The following is a 16,247-nucleotide window of genomic DNA, read 5'->3' on the forward strand; positions in this document are numbered from 1 at the left end:
TAGTTCTAACACTTGCACTGTAATTACAGTCAGTAATTTCCTGCAGAGCTGTAAATACACTGAGAATGTTGTGCACATTGAGTGCAGAAGCTTCTATCACCCATAAACCTGGTTCAGATTGTGCTTGAAGTGTTTAATTGACGAAGAATCCCAACATTCTCCTGCAGAGTACCTGCACGTCACTCTTTGATGTACCCACAGTTAGAATGCTTAGGGCCTCATGAATGATCTTTGTTACTCTCTGCACTCTCTATAAGTACTCTTACCAAGGACTAGTTTTAATTTCTATTTAACAGCTACTCTACAGCAATATCCTAAGTAAAAATGCATCTCTGGTGTACATTACAAAAACAGAGGTATGCTAGTACTTAAACGTTAGAATGCCCCAACACAATTGGCTTGATTCATTCACCGTGATTAACCACTGCATTTAATGGCTGACTGTTAGCAGTGGGATCCCACAGGGTTCTGTACTGGGTCCAGTGCTCTTCAATGTATTTATTAATGACCTAGTAGATGCAGTAGTGAGCAATGTTGCTATTTTTGCAAATGATACACAATTGTGCAAAATCATCAACTCTCAGGAAGATAGTGACATACTGCAACAGGATCTGGATAGGATGGCTATATGGGCACATAAATGGCAGATGAAATGCAATGTAGAAAAACGTAAAGTCATGCATTTTGGTCGTACCAATGGTCTAGCACCATACAAAATAAACGGGATACAGATTGGGATATCAAACTTGGAGAAGGACTTCGGAGTACTCGACACCAAGTTAAATAATCGCACTCAATGCCAAGCCGCTGCAGCTAAAGCTAATACAATTTTGGGATGCATTGAAAGAGAAATAAAAACTCAAGATACTACTATAATCTTGCCCCTGTTCAACTTTCTAGTAAGGCCACATCTGGAATATGGAATTCAGTTCTGGGCACCACATTACAGGAAAGATATTGCAGTTTTAGAGCAGGTGCAGAGACGAGCAACAAAATTGATACGTGGGATGGAAGGTCTCACTTACCAAGAAAGGTTAGATAAACTGGGTTTATTTAGTCTAGAGAGAAGACGCCTTAGAGGGGATCTAATTAACATGTATAAATACATCAGAGGGCAATATAAAAGCTTGGTGGATGAGCTTTTTTGTCCCTAGGCATACACATAGGACTAAAGCACATGATCTGTGCATGGAGGAAAAATGTTTAAGCCATTAATTTAGGAAAGGGTTCTTTACAGTAAGGGTGATTAACCACTTGAGGACCACAGTGGTAACCCCCCCCCTAAAGATCAGGCTAGTTTTATCAAAATTGGCCACTGCAGCTTTAAGGCCAAGCTGCAAGGCCGCACAACACAGCCCCTTTCCTCCCCACCAACAGAGCTCTCTGATCGCCCGGGGGGCGATCGGCAGTCATAGGCTTCTGTCTCTGAGAGCCCCCCCTGTGTTTATTTTTAGTTTTTTACATATTTATATTAATATTTTTGTATATTTTTTTTACTATTTTATTATTATAATTTTTTTTTAAACCCTCTTACCCCCCAGCAAGCCATTAATGGCGATCGGCAGTCATAGGCTTCTGTCTCTGAGAGCTGATCTCTCTCATGTGCCCCAGGGGGACAGCCGTGTCACATGGCTGTCCCCAGTACAGCTCTGCTGCTGATTGTAGCGCTGTACATGAGAATCGCCACTTGGAGACTGAAGGCAGGGCGGAGCTCCACCCCCGAGCAGGACATGCGCATGCAGCCTGTGCGCGATCTCCTGCAAACTGCTGCCCCAGGACTTTACGCTGATCGGCGTTAGGCGGTCCTGGGGCTGCCGCCGCGGCCGCACCCATCGGCGTGATGTGGTCGGCAAGCAGTTAAGATGTGGAATTCATTGCCACAAGAAGTAGTTATGGAAGATTCTATATATGCATTTAAAGGGGACTTAGATGCTTTCCTTGCATTGAAAGACATCCATGGCTATAATTACTAGGTAATGCCCAGTGGTGTTGACCCAAGGATTTTATCTGATTGCCATCTGGAGTCGGGAAGGAATTTTTTCTCTATGGGTCTAATTGGACCATGCCTTGTAAGGGTTTTTCGCCTTCCTCTGCATCAACAGGGGTATGAGAGGGAGTAGGCTGGTGTTGTACTTTGTTTTCTGGTTGAACTTGATGGACATATGTCTTTTTTCAACCCAAATAACTATGTAACTATGTAACATGTTAATTGACATAGTAGCAGCCGAAGGAGTCGGAGTTGGTGGAGTCATAAACTAAGAAATCGTAGTCAGAGGAGTACCAACTCCATAGTCCCAGAGTCAAGTTGCCCAATTTCAGTGCAGACAATAAATTGGTGCCGTTGTCACAGATGAATCTTCCAACAGTGAGGTTGTGAGGGGTCAGCTAGTCTTCGACCTGTGACTAAAGAGCAGACAGCAGTGCAGGTGGGATGAGGGTTTTTGCTTCCAGGCACAACATCTTCAACACAACATGAGAACGTCATACCTGCATGTTGCAATAGCCCCTTGGTGGGCTTGGGGGAACAGCGGAAGAGCAGGGTGCAATGGAAGAGGAGGACTCATCCAAAGAAAAAACTGCAGAGAAAGTACAAGGAGTAGGAGAAGAAGAAGAAGGTCTGCATCTAAGCCATGTAGTCCTTCTTTTCCCAGCTCACCTCCATGTTTACCCAGTGGGCCATGAAGGATATGAACCTTCCCTGCCAGTGTTTTGAAAACCAGGTGTCTGGGGTCAGATGGACCTTAGCACTAACACTGTGTGCAAGAGATTTGTTGACCTCGCTGCTGCACATGCCAGTACTGGTCTGGGATGCCCATCTCAGAAAAGTTGGCTGCAATGCCTACAAATTTTTTAAAGGCCTCAGATTCAACCAACAATTCTGACAAGCCAGCAGTAAAGCATTTAGCATTTGGCAATATTTTTTTTTTCACTCAAACATTTCTAGGATTGAACGTTGACTCTGTGGCTATGACCATGAAGCAGACAGGCTTGAAGGAGTGGAGAACAACTGAGAATGAGTGAGAGGAGGAGGATATGAGGCAGAATGTGGAACACAGGGAGGCTGGCTTGAGCTCTGCATACATCATGCCACATGGCCTTATGATGGGACTCCAGGGTCCTTCTCATCAAAGTTGTTCTAACATATTATTATTATTATTATTTATTGTATTTATAAAGCGCCAACATATTACGCAGCGCTGAACATTAATTTAGGTTACAGACAATATTTAGGGGTGACATACAGCAATATGACAATACAGGAATACAAGAAAACCAGATCACACACCATAGTATGAGTACAAGGTAATGCTTAGTCAGTCACTGAAAGGAGCATGGAGATTAGGCAAGTTAGGTTCACTCAGATGCATAGCATGGGTGCACAGTAATGGAGGTGCATGATCAGGTAGGACACAAAAGGAGGAGGACCCTGCCCAAAGGCTTACAATCTAGAGGGAGAGGTAAGGACACGAATGGTAGGGGACCAGAGTTCAGCTGTAGGTTTAGAGCACTTGTGAGGGGTGGTAGGCCAGAGTGAAAAGGTGAGTTTTGAGGGCTTTCTTGAAGATGTTGAAGGAGGGGGCTGCCCTAATGGGTGGAGGTAGGGAGTTCCATAGTGTTGGAGCAGCTCTTGAGAAGTCCTGGAGGCGTGCATGGGACTGGGTGATTCGGGGGGCGGTTAGGCGAAGTTCATTGGAAGAGCGGAGTGAGCGGCTAGGTGTGTACCTCTGAGTAAGATCGGAAATGTAGGTTGGACAGGTTTTGTGGACAGATTTGTAGGTCAGACACAGTATCTTGAATCTGATTCTGGACTGGATAGGAAGCCAGTGGAGGGATTCTAGGAGGGGATCCGCCGTGGTGGAGCGATGGGAGCAGTGGATAAATTTGGCTGCCGCATTCATGATGGACTGCAGTGGGGCTGTTCGGGTCATAGGGAGACCAGACAGCAGGGCATTGCAGTAGTCAAGGCGGGAAATTATGAGGGCATGGATGAGGAGTTTGGTGGTGGCAGAGGTCAGGAAAGGGCGAATCTTACCGATGTTACGAAGGTGGAAGTTGCAGGACTTTGTGAGGTTTTGGATGTGGGAAGTGAAGGAGAGTGCGGAGTCCAGGGTGACACCCAGACAGCGGGCTTGAGAGGTAGGGCGAATGGTAGTGTGGTTAACAGTGACATGCACATCTGGGAGGTTCGTGGATGGCCGGGGTGGGAAGATCATAAATTCCGTTTTGTCTAGATTTAGTTTCAGGAACCTAGCGGACATCCAGGAGGAGATGGCTGATAGGCAGGAGGAGACCTTGTCCATGGTAGTGGTGGATATGTCAGGGGTGTGGAGGTAGATCTGGGTGTCATCTGCATACAGATGATAGTTAAAACCCATGGAGGAGATAACCTTGCCAATGGAGGATGTGTATAGGGTGAACAGTAGGGGGCCAAGGACCGAACCTTGGGGGACTCCCACCGAGAGGTGGTTGGGGGTGGAAGAGGACTCATTGAAGGCGGTCGTGAAGGAGCGGTTGGAGAGGTAGGATGAAAGCCAGGACAGGGCGAGATTGTGAATGCCCAAGGACTGGAGGGACTGGAGGAGTAGGGGATGATCTACTGTGTCAAAAGCTGCTGACAGGTCAAGGAGGAGGAGAATGGAGTATTTACCTTCAGCTTTAGCTAAGGCAAGGTCGTTGACCACTTTGGTGAGAGCAGTTTCGGTTGAGTGGGCAGGCCAAAATCCAGATTGGAGTGGGTCTAGCAGTGAGTTGGCATTGAGGTACTGGGTCAGGCATTTGTGAACCAGGCGCTCAAGGAGTTTTGAGGCAAAGGGGAGGAGGGAGATAGGACGGTAGTTGGAGGGTAGCGAAGGGTTGAGGGAGGGTTTCTTGAGCAGGGGTAGTACAGTGGCCTGCTTGAAGTCTGAGGGGAAGGTGCCTGTGGATAGGGAGAGGTTGAACAGGGTAGTGAGGACTGGGGCTAATTCCGTGAAGTGAGGCTGGAGTAAATCGGAAGGGATGGGGTCAAGGGGGGAAGTAGTGGTATGGGAAGTCTGCAGTAGGTGGTTGACTTCCTCGGTCGTAGTAGGAGGGAAGGATGTGAGGGGAGGATAGGGTGGAGGAGGAGCTGGGTGGGAGGGGGTTGGAGGTGAAGATTGGAGATTGGATATTTCCTGGCGGATGGAGACAATTTTGTTGGTGAAGTGGGTGGCTAAATCTGTGGCAGAGAGGGAGGAAACAGAGGGTGGGGGGGTGGGTTTAAGCAGGGAGTTGAAAGTGGCAAAAAGACGCCGGGGGTTGGAAGCTTGTGCTCCGATGAGCTTGCTAAAGTATTCCTGCTTCGCATGAGCAAGGGCAGTGTGGAACTGCAGCAGGTTGGTCTTGTACTGTAGGAAATCCTGGTTAAGTCTAGTTTTTCTCCATTTCCGTTCAGCGGCGCGTGTTTTCCTCTGGAGGTTGCGAGTATGGGTAGTGCGCCAGGGCTGGGGGTTAGGGGGTCGGTTGCGGCGAAATATTGGTGGAGCAGCTTTCTCTAGGGCTGATGAGAGAGTTTGGCGATACTGAGCTGCTGCGAGATTAGGACAGGTTAGGGTGGGGAGAGTGGATGCTGGTCTTCCCAGGACTAATTTTCTGTTGATACAGGGTATAGATGGCTTTGGTTTTATCAACGACAGGTTCACAGAAATATTTCCGCACTAATTACTCTTGTTGAGCTGGTCTAGTACCGCTAGAAGTGACCAGGGATGGTGTCTGGCTGACCCCAGGTGACGTCACAACCTGCTGATTAGAGATGGAACCAAGCCTCCGATTTTCGGTTTGCGAACCGCAAACGTGAACTTCCGCAAAAGTTCAATTCGCGCAAACCTCCACGAACTGCAATAGACTTTAATGGGGAGGCGAACTTTGAAAACTAGAAACATTTATGCTGGCCACAAAAGTGATGAAAAAGATGTTTCAAGGGGTCTAACACCTGGAGGGGGGCATGGCCGAGTGGGATACATGCCAAAAGTCCCGGGGCAAAAATCTGGATTTGATGCAAAGCAGCGTTTTAAGGGCAGAAATCACATTGAATGCTAAACTGCAGGCCTAAAGTGCTTTAAAACATCTTGCATGTGTATACATCAATCAGGTAGTGTAATTAGAGTACTGCTTCAGTTCACACTGACACACCAAACTCACTGTGTAACGCACCGCAAACTGCTGTTTGTGTAGTGACGGCCATGCTGGACTGGTGCGCACTATGGTGAAAGTGCAGGCCATGGCGGTTTTCAGGCGTGCACCTGTCACACACAGACAGGTACCGGACAGGCACAGTGACACTGCGTGTGCTCACGTAGGTAGGTGGGTGCACTGAACAACAGGTAGGTATATGCAGTGATGGGTATTACAATGTGCACTTGTCACACAAACAGGTAGTCACTGAATGTGCTGTAGGTCTCTGCACAGCAGCTCTCCCTTCTCTAATTACTGCAGGCACACGAGTGGGTCCAATGCCTGATGCTGCTTGCCTTGCCAGCAGAAGAGGTAGAATAGGTGGAAGTCTGAGTGAGCCAGTCAACCACCTCTGCTGCATTCTGGGAAGTAATGGCTTTCTTCTGTAGAAGATCTCATATGCCACGAGGTGACTCACCACCACAACCTAGTACCTCTGTACTTTGGCCTGCCCAGCCTGTCATGTTTGTTATAGTAAGGTGACAAGTCAAGAAGAATTGTCTGAAACAGGGCTGCTATACTGGGCAAACAGGGGCGTAACTAGGCCCCACCGGGCCTCCTTGCAGAAATTCTGAGCCCTCCCCCCCCCCCCGCTACAGGCTAGATAGAGGAACTTCCACGCTGGAGCGCACGGAAGGTATGTAACGGCCGCTGCCCGCCGCCTGCATACCCAAATGTATTGATGCTGGAGGGGAGCGCAGAGGGGAGAGCCCGAGGTGAGGGAGGGGGGGACCGTCCCCCCTCCCCACCGAATGTGGCCATAGCTCTCCTCTCATGCTGTGACCCTTCCAGCCCCCCAAAATGGCCCTGAGCAGGCCCGGGGGGGGGAGGGGGGCGTGGGGGCAGGGGCTGCAGGCCCTATTGTTACGCCAGTGTGGGCAAACCTCATGGCCTTCCCCCCACTGTACTATGCACTGTACCGAGCAGATAGAGGAAGAAGAACGGGAGATCACCGGGGTGCCTAGATTGTGACTAAGGTATACTTTAAAGGGAATGTTAAGTGACATTTAAAGTGGACAGTTACTTACTTGGGGCTTCTTCCAGTCCCCTGAAGTCCTTTTGGTCCCTCGCTGTCATTAATATTCACTTAACATGTCCTTTAAGAATAAGCCTGGCATAAAGGGGGGGGGGGGGTCAGGGTCAGGCCAGGGAAGTGGCATAAAGGACGGGGGGTCAGGGCTAGGCCAAACAAAGAACTGGCATAAAGGAGAGTTTAGGGCCCGGCCAGAGAACTACAGCACTCTGGCCAGAATGGGGGCCCACTGCACACATATGACGGCAAACAGTGCGCAAAGGGCAGCCACGCCACAGAAACAAATATACAGCTGATGGACCCCATGTGTTTTGCACTGTTAGTTGATCCCCAGGCTCAAACGGGCCCCATACTCTTGTCCCTGCTGTGCCCTGGTCTGAAATGTCTGTGACTCTTCACTGACACACTGATATCACCCACATTAACACACAGTAGTAAAGTGACACAGGTGTTGGTGCAACGCTATATGAAAGACTGAAAGTCAGTGATAATTAATCACTTCTGCACAGTGACAGTAGGCTACAACGGTGATGCAGCCAGCCACACACTACACAATATACAGGTCACAGGTGTTGTGTTGCTGCAAAATGCAGCAACAAAATATCAGTACAGCAGGGTCAATGTCAGTTCTCAAAAGGACTTTTTGTGGTTAGGATGAGTCCTCAAAAGGACTATTGAGGCTCCCTACCTGGTGCACTACAAGTAGCAGAGCACCTAGGACGCAGCTACATAGCACAGTACAGTATGCCATGACTATCAATCACTGTCCCTGTATCTGCAGCAGAAGCTCAGCTTAGGGCTTGATTCACAAAAGCATGATAACTTCTCTCACAGCAGTTATCACGCGCTCTTCCACTTGCAAAAGTTTACACGCGAACTGCATTAGTTCATATGATAAACGAAGGTTATCGCGCGATCAAGTGCGCTTTTAAAAACTTTCGTTTATCGGGCTTTATTCACTAAACCGTGATAACTCATATCAAGTCCACGCGGGTTTTCGCGTGCAATCGTGAATTTTTATGGATAATATATCCTGGTTATGCGCTCCTCACTTCAAACCAATATTACCAATAAACAGTAAAATATGTTAGAATCCTCTCAATTGATATCACAATGGATGGATCGCCTTCTGTTATCTCCTGTGTGTGCCTCACAGTCCAGCAATCATATATATAAAAAGACAAAATGGCGCTCAACACCCTTTCCACATATATCTGTCCTCAGAATTAGTTCTGTTCCTTCCAAAGTCCTGCAGAATTCACTTGGTCTTCATGTAAAAAAACATTAAACACTCACCAAAACTCGTGGCCGATCAATTACAATCAGCTTGTCACACTTTTGGCCCAGCCAGTATATCTCAGATTCCCCGCTCTGCTTCAATTCCTCCATACATGTAAAGAGAAGTGAGGTACAGACACATAGCGTAATACTGCTACATACATATACACGCTTATCCACCAGTGTGTACCCCACTAGTAGTCCAGCATCACCCGGTGTGTCCTCCACCAAAATAATAATGCAAGCCTCTCACCAGATTGCCTGCGCTGACCAGCAGGGACCAGCAACAACAGCATGTGGCATCAGCCGAAGTTTTATTGATGCTTAAATCACTTGTCCTAAGACTCAGAAAGATCCCAACATAGCATAATTCCGTTTTATTTAAAAGAAGTTAAAAAGTAGTGCAGTTACAATCTCCAAAACATCAATGCGCATATAAAACAACGTGTAGCGTCTTCCGTGCTCCGTAAGCCACGCCCTACTAGTTTCGTCACTTGACTCATCAGGGGCTTGGCCTATCAGAACAGCAAGACGCTATTTATTTACTTCCCCTTCTCGTAATGCAGCCTTAAGCGCTGCATTCATTCGCCGCGCGCTGCCACCTGGCCGCGGGAACCTAATCCTATTGGTTCATATCTTCCCCTTAGAACTACATTTCCCAAACCCACTTGCGCGCTGCCATCTGACTTCAGAGCCTAATCCTATTGGTCTGTGGTTTGTATTGCGAACTACACTGCCCAGAATACCAGCAGGCACGCACTAGCAATTGGCCACACAGCCCACCCACTATGAACCAATGGCATACGCTGGGACTTGCTGAAACAAATCTCCCAGTTCAGCCCCTATATTATAAAACCTTTCTATTAATTTGGACTATTAAATTTTACTAGCGCTACCATACTATTCACACAGATATCTAATAATATATAAAAAAAGCAGTTTCCTTCCCAAAAACGGTGGATTCTACTAATATGCTCATTTCTAGCTGAAGGAGTTAATGGCGGGCAGAATTCTATGTACAAACCAATATGGTTTTTACCCAAAGGGGCTTGTTTCTGACCAGCTGCCCCTCATAACTTATAGAGCAGCTCATGAATACTGCATAAAGCTGCATTACACTTTCCCACATACCAATTAAATATTAACAGTAAAAAGCTGCTCCTCATGATTGTAGAGCAGCTCCCACAGTGTCACATACAACCCTTAATATACATCAAACTAATTTTATAACATTTAATACATGGAAAAGAGAGAACAGGATACACTATCCCTTATGTTACCCATATGTACATAAACCCAAAAAAACAGCAAATATCCACATAAATTAATTTCAGCGGACATCAATCATCTGCTATAAAGCAATTGATGTCCACTTTCACATTGAGACCATTAGGGGTCAGCGATTTCATGTCATATATCCACTTAGTTTCCATTTTAGATATCTCCCTAATCTTATGACACCCCCTCCATTTTGTAGTGAGCTTTTGTATCCCACAGAACCCCATCAAACTCGCATCGCAACCATGTCTATCCGCAAAATGTTTGGACACACTGTGTCCCCTGTATCCATTAGTAATATTGTTAATATGTTCACCAATACGTTGTTTCAACTGTCTTTTAGTACGACCCACATATTGCAGCCCGCACGGGCACTATAAAAGGTATACCACGTACGGGCTACAACAGTGAATAAACTCCCTAATCTTAAATTTATTACCAGTAACGGATGACACCACCTCCTTCATCCTTTTCCCTTGGGCCCTTTCACATACACTACACTGACGACAAGGGTAGAACCCCACATTACCCCAAATGTCCGTTTTGTTATTAACTTTAGGACCCTCCACATAAGTTTTCACCAAACTTTGTTGCAAATTTCTTGCTCTCCTGTAAATAAATTTTGGTCGCCTTGGTAACACTTTACCCAAAATAGGATCATTTTGCAGCAATTTCCAATGCCGTCTAAACACATTTCTTTACTTGCCTATATTGAGAATTATATCGCATATTTAAAAGCACTGGCGCCGTGTTTTTCCTCCCTCCTAACACCATCTCGCAGGAACTCATCCCTCTCTTGATACATAATTGCCTCAGACATTTCCTCTAAATGCTGCCTGTTATACCCCTGTCACAAGAGCCCCCACTGGCCGTGAACACGCAAAACCGTCCGATCCGATTCTAGCACACAGATTGAGAGCTATGGACGCAATCTGCGTAGAATTGGCGGAGTTTGAGCGTCACGACGCAGTAGGGAGCCTGTGAGGTTACGAAAATACACTTTTACTCCAACCCAGGGGTAGATTTGCCACCATCTCTGTTTTCTATCAGCCCAGAGATAACTGCTAACTGGCTATAGACCTGTGAAACAAACAACCGGTTAAGGCCTCTTGCACACTGCAAGCAAATCAGATTCAGATTCAGATTTTTAATCTGTTTTTACATCCGATTCCGATTCAGATTTTTAATCTTAACTGCATGCTGCGTTTTTTGATCCTTTTTTCTGTTGAATGTATTCAAGGAAAATCGGAAACGGAATCGGAAACGGAATCGGAATCGGAATCGGAAAACGGATTTGCAGTGTGCAGGGAGCCTAAAACTGTGCAATTCCTATCTATCTATCAAAACAGTAGCGTCCCTTCGGAAGTTTAGGTCTCGTCTGTGTATACTGAATAGAAGGTTTTACTGAGAGGTAAAGACCTTTTAAAAAGCCTTTATTTGTTACAATATAAATAATTAATATATACAGACAATCGTGAACAATTAAACGATGAGAGACAGTGATAACACAGTACATAAAAGAAAAAGGGATAAAAAGAACGAATACTTATGATTCTGTGGAAAGTCCGTTCGGGAAAAGACAAAGTTCCTTTGTTGCAGTTAGTTCGCAATATGGCCGAACCACATGGCCGTTGCTCCGCCTGCAAGATGGCCACTGCTATTTCCCCAAGCAGTGGCAGTCTTTTCGGTATGATGGAAAGTGGGGGAATTGGCTGGGGGTCCTCATGCAATCAGTTTTGAGCACTGACATTTCTGGGCGGAGTCTCAAGCTCAGCCCAGGGGCGTGTCAGGCAGTGAGTTCTCAGGGGAGGAACTTCCAGCCATCCACAAAATATGTCCAATTTCATACCCCGCCGGGGTTTTGTCGCACATGCAAACCGATTTCATATTCAGATTGGGCTGAGAATACACGTTCATAGGACATCAAACTTGCAATATTTGGGGCGCACGGGGACCCCATTATTCATATCTCAGCCCCTGCTCGGGTTACCTGGCTATGTCTAGTATCACCATATTCTACAGAATTAGGGAAACAAAATTATGTAATTTTCATATTCCTCCCATGGATGGTATTTGCAAAATGTGACAAAGTTATCAACACCATGCATTCCATACTCAGTTTAGTCGGTGCCGTCAAGACTGGGAGGAATGTAGGTGTCAATAGACCTCATGCTGTGCTAGCTTCCCCTGTTGAATAGACTCTGTTGGTGTTTCAGCTCTGCCCAATTAGCACATTAGTGTCACCAGAGCTTTTCCGGGAGCCTTAACAGGATTTCTTGCTAAACCAGGTTGCTTTAGCCATATGCTAACGCAGGCCCATTCAGCCCTCATGGCAAAAGGGGGGGGGGGGGAAGGCAGGAAGGAAAAACTTCTATTTTAAAAATAAAGAATGTCAGTTTTCCGATCACGGTTGCGATCGGACACTCGGCCGCGAATCCTCGGACGACTGGGCGTCGCCCGGCGTCACACCTCCCCCTTCCCGAGCTCTGCTCAGGGAGGTGTCAACAGGACGCCTTCCGTAGCAGCTATTGGCGCTGTTGGGTCGGGTTCCCCCTGACACCGCGACAGCCCATCAGCGTTTTGGTGTCGGCTGCCTGCTTTGTGTTGGATCGTAAAGTCGTACTGCTGCAATGACAGGCTCCACCGTAGGAGCTTGCCGTTGGTTCCAGCAGTACGGTTTAGCCAACTCAGGGGATTGTGATCAGTGACGATCGTGAAGGAGCGGCCGTACAGATACGACTGCAGTTTCTGTAGGGCCCACACGATCGCCAGGCACTCCTTTTCAGTTGTGGAGTAGGCTCCCTCTCGGGGCAGGAGCTTCCGGCTCAGGTAGAGGATAGGGTGTTCATCCCCGTTTCCATCCACCTGGCTGAGGACTGCGCCGAGACCGTAGTCAGAGGCATCGGTTTGCACCACAAACCGACGACTGAAGTCTGGGGCCTGAAGCACAGGGGCGCTTGCGAGGGCCTGCTTCAAGGCCTGGAAGGCATTCTCGCAAGCAGGGGTCCAGCTAACAACCTTGGGGTGCTTCTTGCTAGTGGCATCGGTCAGGGGCTTCGCCAGTGTACTATAGGCGGGAACAAATTTCCTATAGTAGCCGGCGGTCCCCAGGAACGCCTGGACCTGCTTTTTCGTGATAGGTCGAGGCCATGCCAGGATGGCGTCCACCTTTCCCGTGTCAGGTTTCAGGGTGTTACCCCCCACCCGGTGACCTAAGTACTGCACCTCGGTCATGCCAATCTGACACTTACTCGGTTTAACCGTCAGATTGGCCATGGCCAGCCTCTCTAGTACCTGGGACAGGTGTTTGAGGTGTTCTTCCCAGGTGGGGCTGAACACCGCAATGTCATCCAGATACGCTACAGCGAACCCTTGCATTCCCTCTAGCAGGTCGTTCACGGCCCGCTGAAACGTGGCGGGGGCGTTCTTCATCCCAAAGGGCATCATCGTGAACTCGAAGAGGCCGAAAGGGGTGATGAAGGCCGACTTTTGCCTCGCGTCAGGTGCAAGTGGTATCTGCCAATACCCCCGGCTCAGATCCATGATTGATAGGTACCTGGCTGATGCCAGTGTATCTAGCAGCTCATCAATGCGAGGCATGGGGTAGGCGTCTGTAGTGGTGATGGCGTTCAGTTTCCTGTAGTCTACGCAGAACCGAGTTGTCTGGTCCTTCTTGGGGACCAGGACAACAGGGGCTGCCCAGGCACTACTGGACTTTTGAACCACCCCTAACTCCAGCATCTCCCTCACCTCCTTCTGCATGTCCGCCTGTACCTCGGGAGAGACACGGTAAGCGGATTGCCTGATGGGGGGATGGGTACCTGTATCTACCCCATGCACCGCCATACTGGTCCGCCCCGGGATACCGGAGAAGGTGTGCTGGTACTGGCCCAGCACCTTCTGTAACTGCTCTTGCTGGGCTGAGGCGAGCTGTGGATTGACGTTTAGGTCGCCGTCCACATCTCGTACGTCAGCCAGCAGGTCTAACAGGGGGTCTGCCTCTCCCTGCTCTAACCGGCTGCACACTGGCAGCGCATACTGGGTCCTGTCATGGTGGGCCTTCAGCATGTTTACATGAAAGCTCTTCTGCTTCCTGCCCCCCATGTTCACTAGATACGTCAGAGGGTTTAACCGCTGCACTACAGTAAAAGGCCCCTCCCAGGCTGCTTGCAGCTTGTTCTGCCTCACGGGAAGAAGGGCATATACCTTGTCACCCACATCAAATGACCGCTCTCCAGCAGTGCGGTCGTACCATGCTTTTTGTTTGGCCTGAGCCTGGGCCAGGTTGTTGGTCACTACTGCGGACAGGGACTCCATTTTGTCCCTGAACTTGAGGACGTAATCGACCACGGAGACATCAGTGGGGTCGCCCTTGCCCTCCCATGTCTCCCGCATCAATTGTAAGGGTCCTCGGACATTCCTCCCATACAGGAGTTCAAACGGGGAAAACCCGGTTGACTCCTGCGGCACCTCCCTGTACGCAAACAACAGATGAGGCAGGCATCGTTCCCAGTCCCCACCTTGCGACTCAACAAACGTGGTCAGCATTTGCTTCAGCGTCCCGTTGAACCGTTCACACAGTCCATTGGTCTGCGGGTGGTAGGGACTGGAGACAATGTGCGTCATGTGTATCTTTTTGCACAGGGCCTCCATGAGTTCGGACATAAACTGGGATCCCTGATCGGAGAGCATCTCCGCAGGGAACCCGACTCGGGAGAAAATGTTAAGTAGCGCGTCTGCTACCTTGTCCGCCCTCAGGGAGGAAAGCGCCATGGCCTCAGGATAGCGGGTGGCGTAATCCACCACCGTCAGGATGTACCTTTTGCCACTGCTGCTGGGAGTGGGCAATGGTCCAATTATGTCGACTGCCACTCTGTGAAAGGGCTCACCTATGATTGGCAGTGGACACAAGGGAGCCTTGCGGGGGTTCCCAGCCCGTTTTACCTTTTGGCAAACAGTACATGAGCGGCAATAGTTGGTCACATCGATCCGCATCCTGGGCCAGTAGAAATGACCCTGGATACGGTCAAGTGTCTTGTGGATTCCCAAGTGCCCTGCCAGGGGAATGTCATGTGCGGACTTCAGCACATGCCCCCGGAAGGCACTGGGTACCACAAGCAACTTGGTACCCACACTTGTTTCACCTTCGGTGGGCTGTACAGGCTCGCTGTACAGCTTACCACCTTCCCAATATACCTTGAAGGTATCTTCATTCGTGAGGGGCTCCGAAGCCTGCCTTCTGAGTGCCTCGAGGCTAGGGTCAGTCTGGAGTGCTTGCACAAATGCAGCACTCTCGCTCTCAGCCAGCTGGCCCGTGGCATATGCAGTTAGTGGCTGAAGGCTACCATCCCTGTGGTCAGAGGAGGGGGAGGAGGCCGGAACCTCTTCCACCTGCTCTGAGCCCAGGTTCTGAGCAGCGCGGCTGCGTGTTACTGCCAGTACAGGTACACCTTCAGACTGGCACATACTGGCATTACTCACATCCTGGCTGCATGCATGAATTACAGTGACAGGTACAACAACATTTTCATCACAAACAATCGGTATATCAAACACAGGTACCTGTGACACAGGTACTATTGGACTCGGTACCCCTGGACTGGGCACATTCAACCCACCTCCCCCCTGTTCTTGCCCCTTGGTGCAAAGTACCTTAGTGTGGGCGGAGAGTCCGTCTCCCTCCTGGCAGTCTGAGGGGCTTGGGGCAGGTTCATAATAGGACACAAGCTTGCCCAGGTCGGTCCCCAACAAAACTGGGACCGGCAGTTGGTCCAGGACCCCAACAACCTTCTCTTGAACCCCCACCCCCCAATCGATGGACACCCGAGCCTGGGGAATGCGAGAAAGAGTGCCCCCCACTCCAGTGAGGGTAAGGTATTTGTCAGGGAGGATATTTTCCGTCGGGACCAGGTGCGCACGCACCAGGGTGACATCCGCTCCAGTGTCGCGGAAACCGGTAACAAGCTGGTCGTTCACTGTAACCAGCTGGTGGTTGCTCGTAGCGGAGTGGGTCCCTCTCCCACCTGCGAACATGACGTTGTTGGGTGCTCCCGGCTGGGGTGCGCTGGCTGGCGGCAGTTGCCGTGGGCGAGGTGTAGGTGGTGCAGGAGCTGGCGCGGTCTGCCTCCGCTCCGGGCAGTTAAACTTCATGTGTCCGGGCTTGCGGCAAAAGTGACAGGTGATGCCCTCTGTTACTGCAGGCCTGGACGCAGCAGCTGCGCTGGAGGGCCTCTGGGGCGCACGGCTCACAGAGGTAGGAGAGTCTGCAAAATTGTGGGACTGACCTCCTCTCCAGCTAGATGGGGCAGTCCTGCGGGTCTCCGGCACCCTGGTCGTTGCAAAGGTCTCAGCGAGGTCTGCAGCGACCGTCGCTGACGCCGGTCGGCGCTCCAGCACAAACTGGCGTACATCAGCCGGGCAAATGTTCAGAAACTGCTCCAGGACGATTAAGTCCTCCAGGACACCG

The 16,247-nt window shown here is 49.3% G+C and overlaps 1 protein-coding gene across 1 annotated transcript in view; it reads right to left on the reverse strand.

Annotated features, from left to right (window-relative positions):
• Positions 1–16,247, reverse strand: part of LOC137537964 (receptor-type tyrosine-protein phosphatase beta-like) — a 421,053-nt gene that overhangs the window by 56,691 nt on the left and 348,115 nt on the right. The gene's annotated exons all lie outside the window — the stretch shown is intronic.

The sequence above is a fragment of the Hyperolius riggenbachi genome, chromosome 11 (genome assembly GCF_040937935.1).
Source record: "Hyperolius riggenbachi isolate aHypRig1 chromosome 11, aHypRig1.pri, whole genome shotgun sequence".
In the NCBI taxonomy this organism is placed as follows: Eukaryota; Metazoa; Chordata; class Amphibia; order Anura; family Hyperoliidae; genus Hyperolius; species Hyperolius riggenbachi.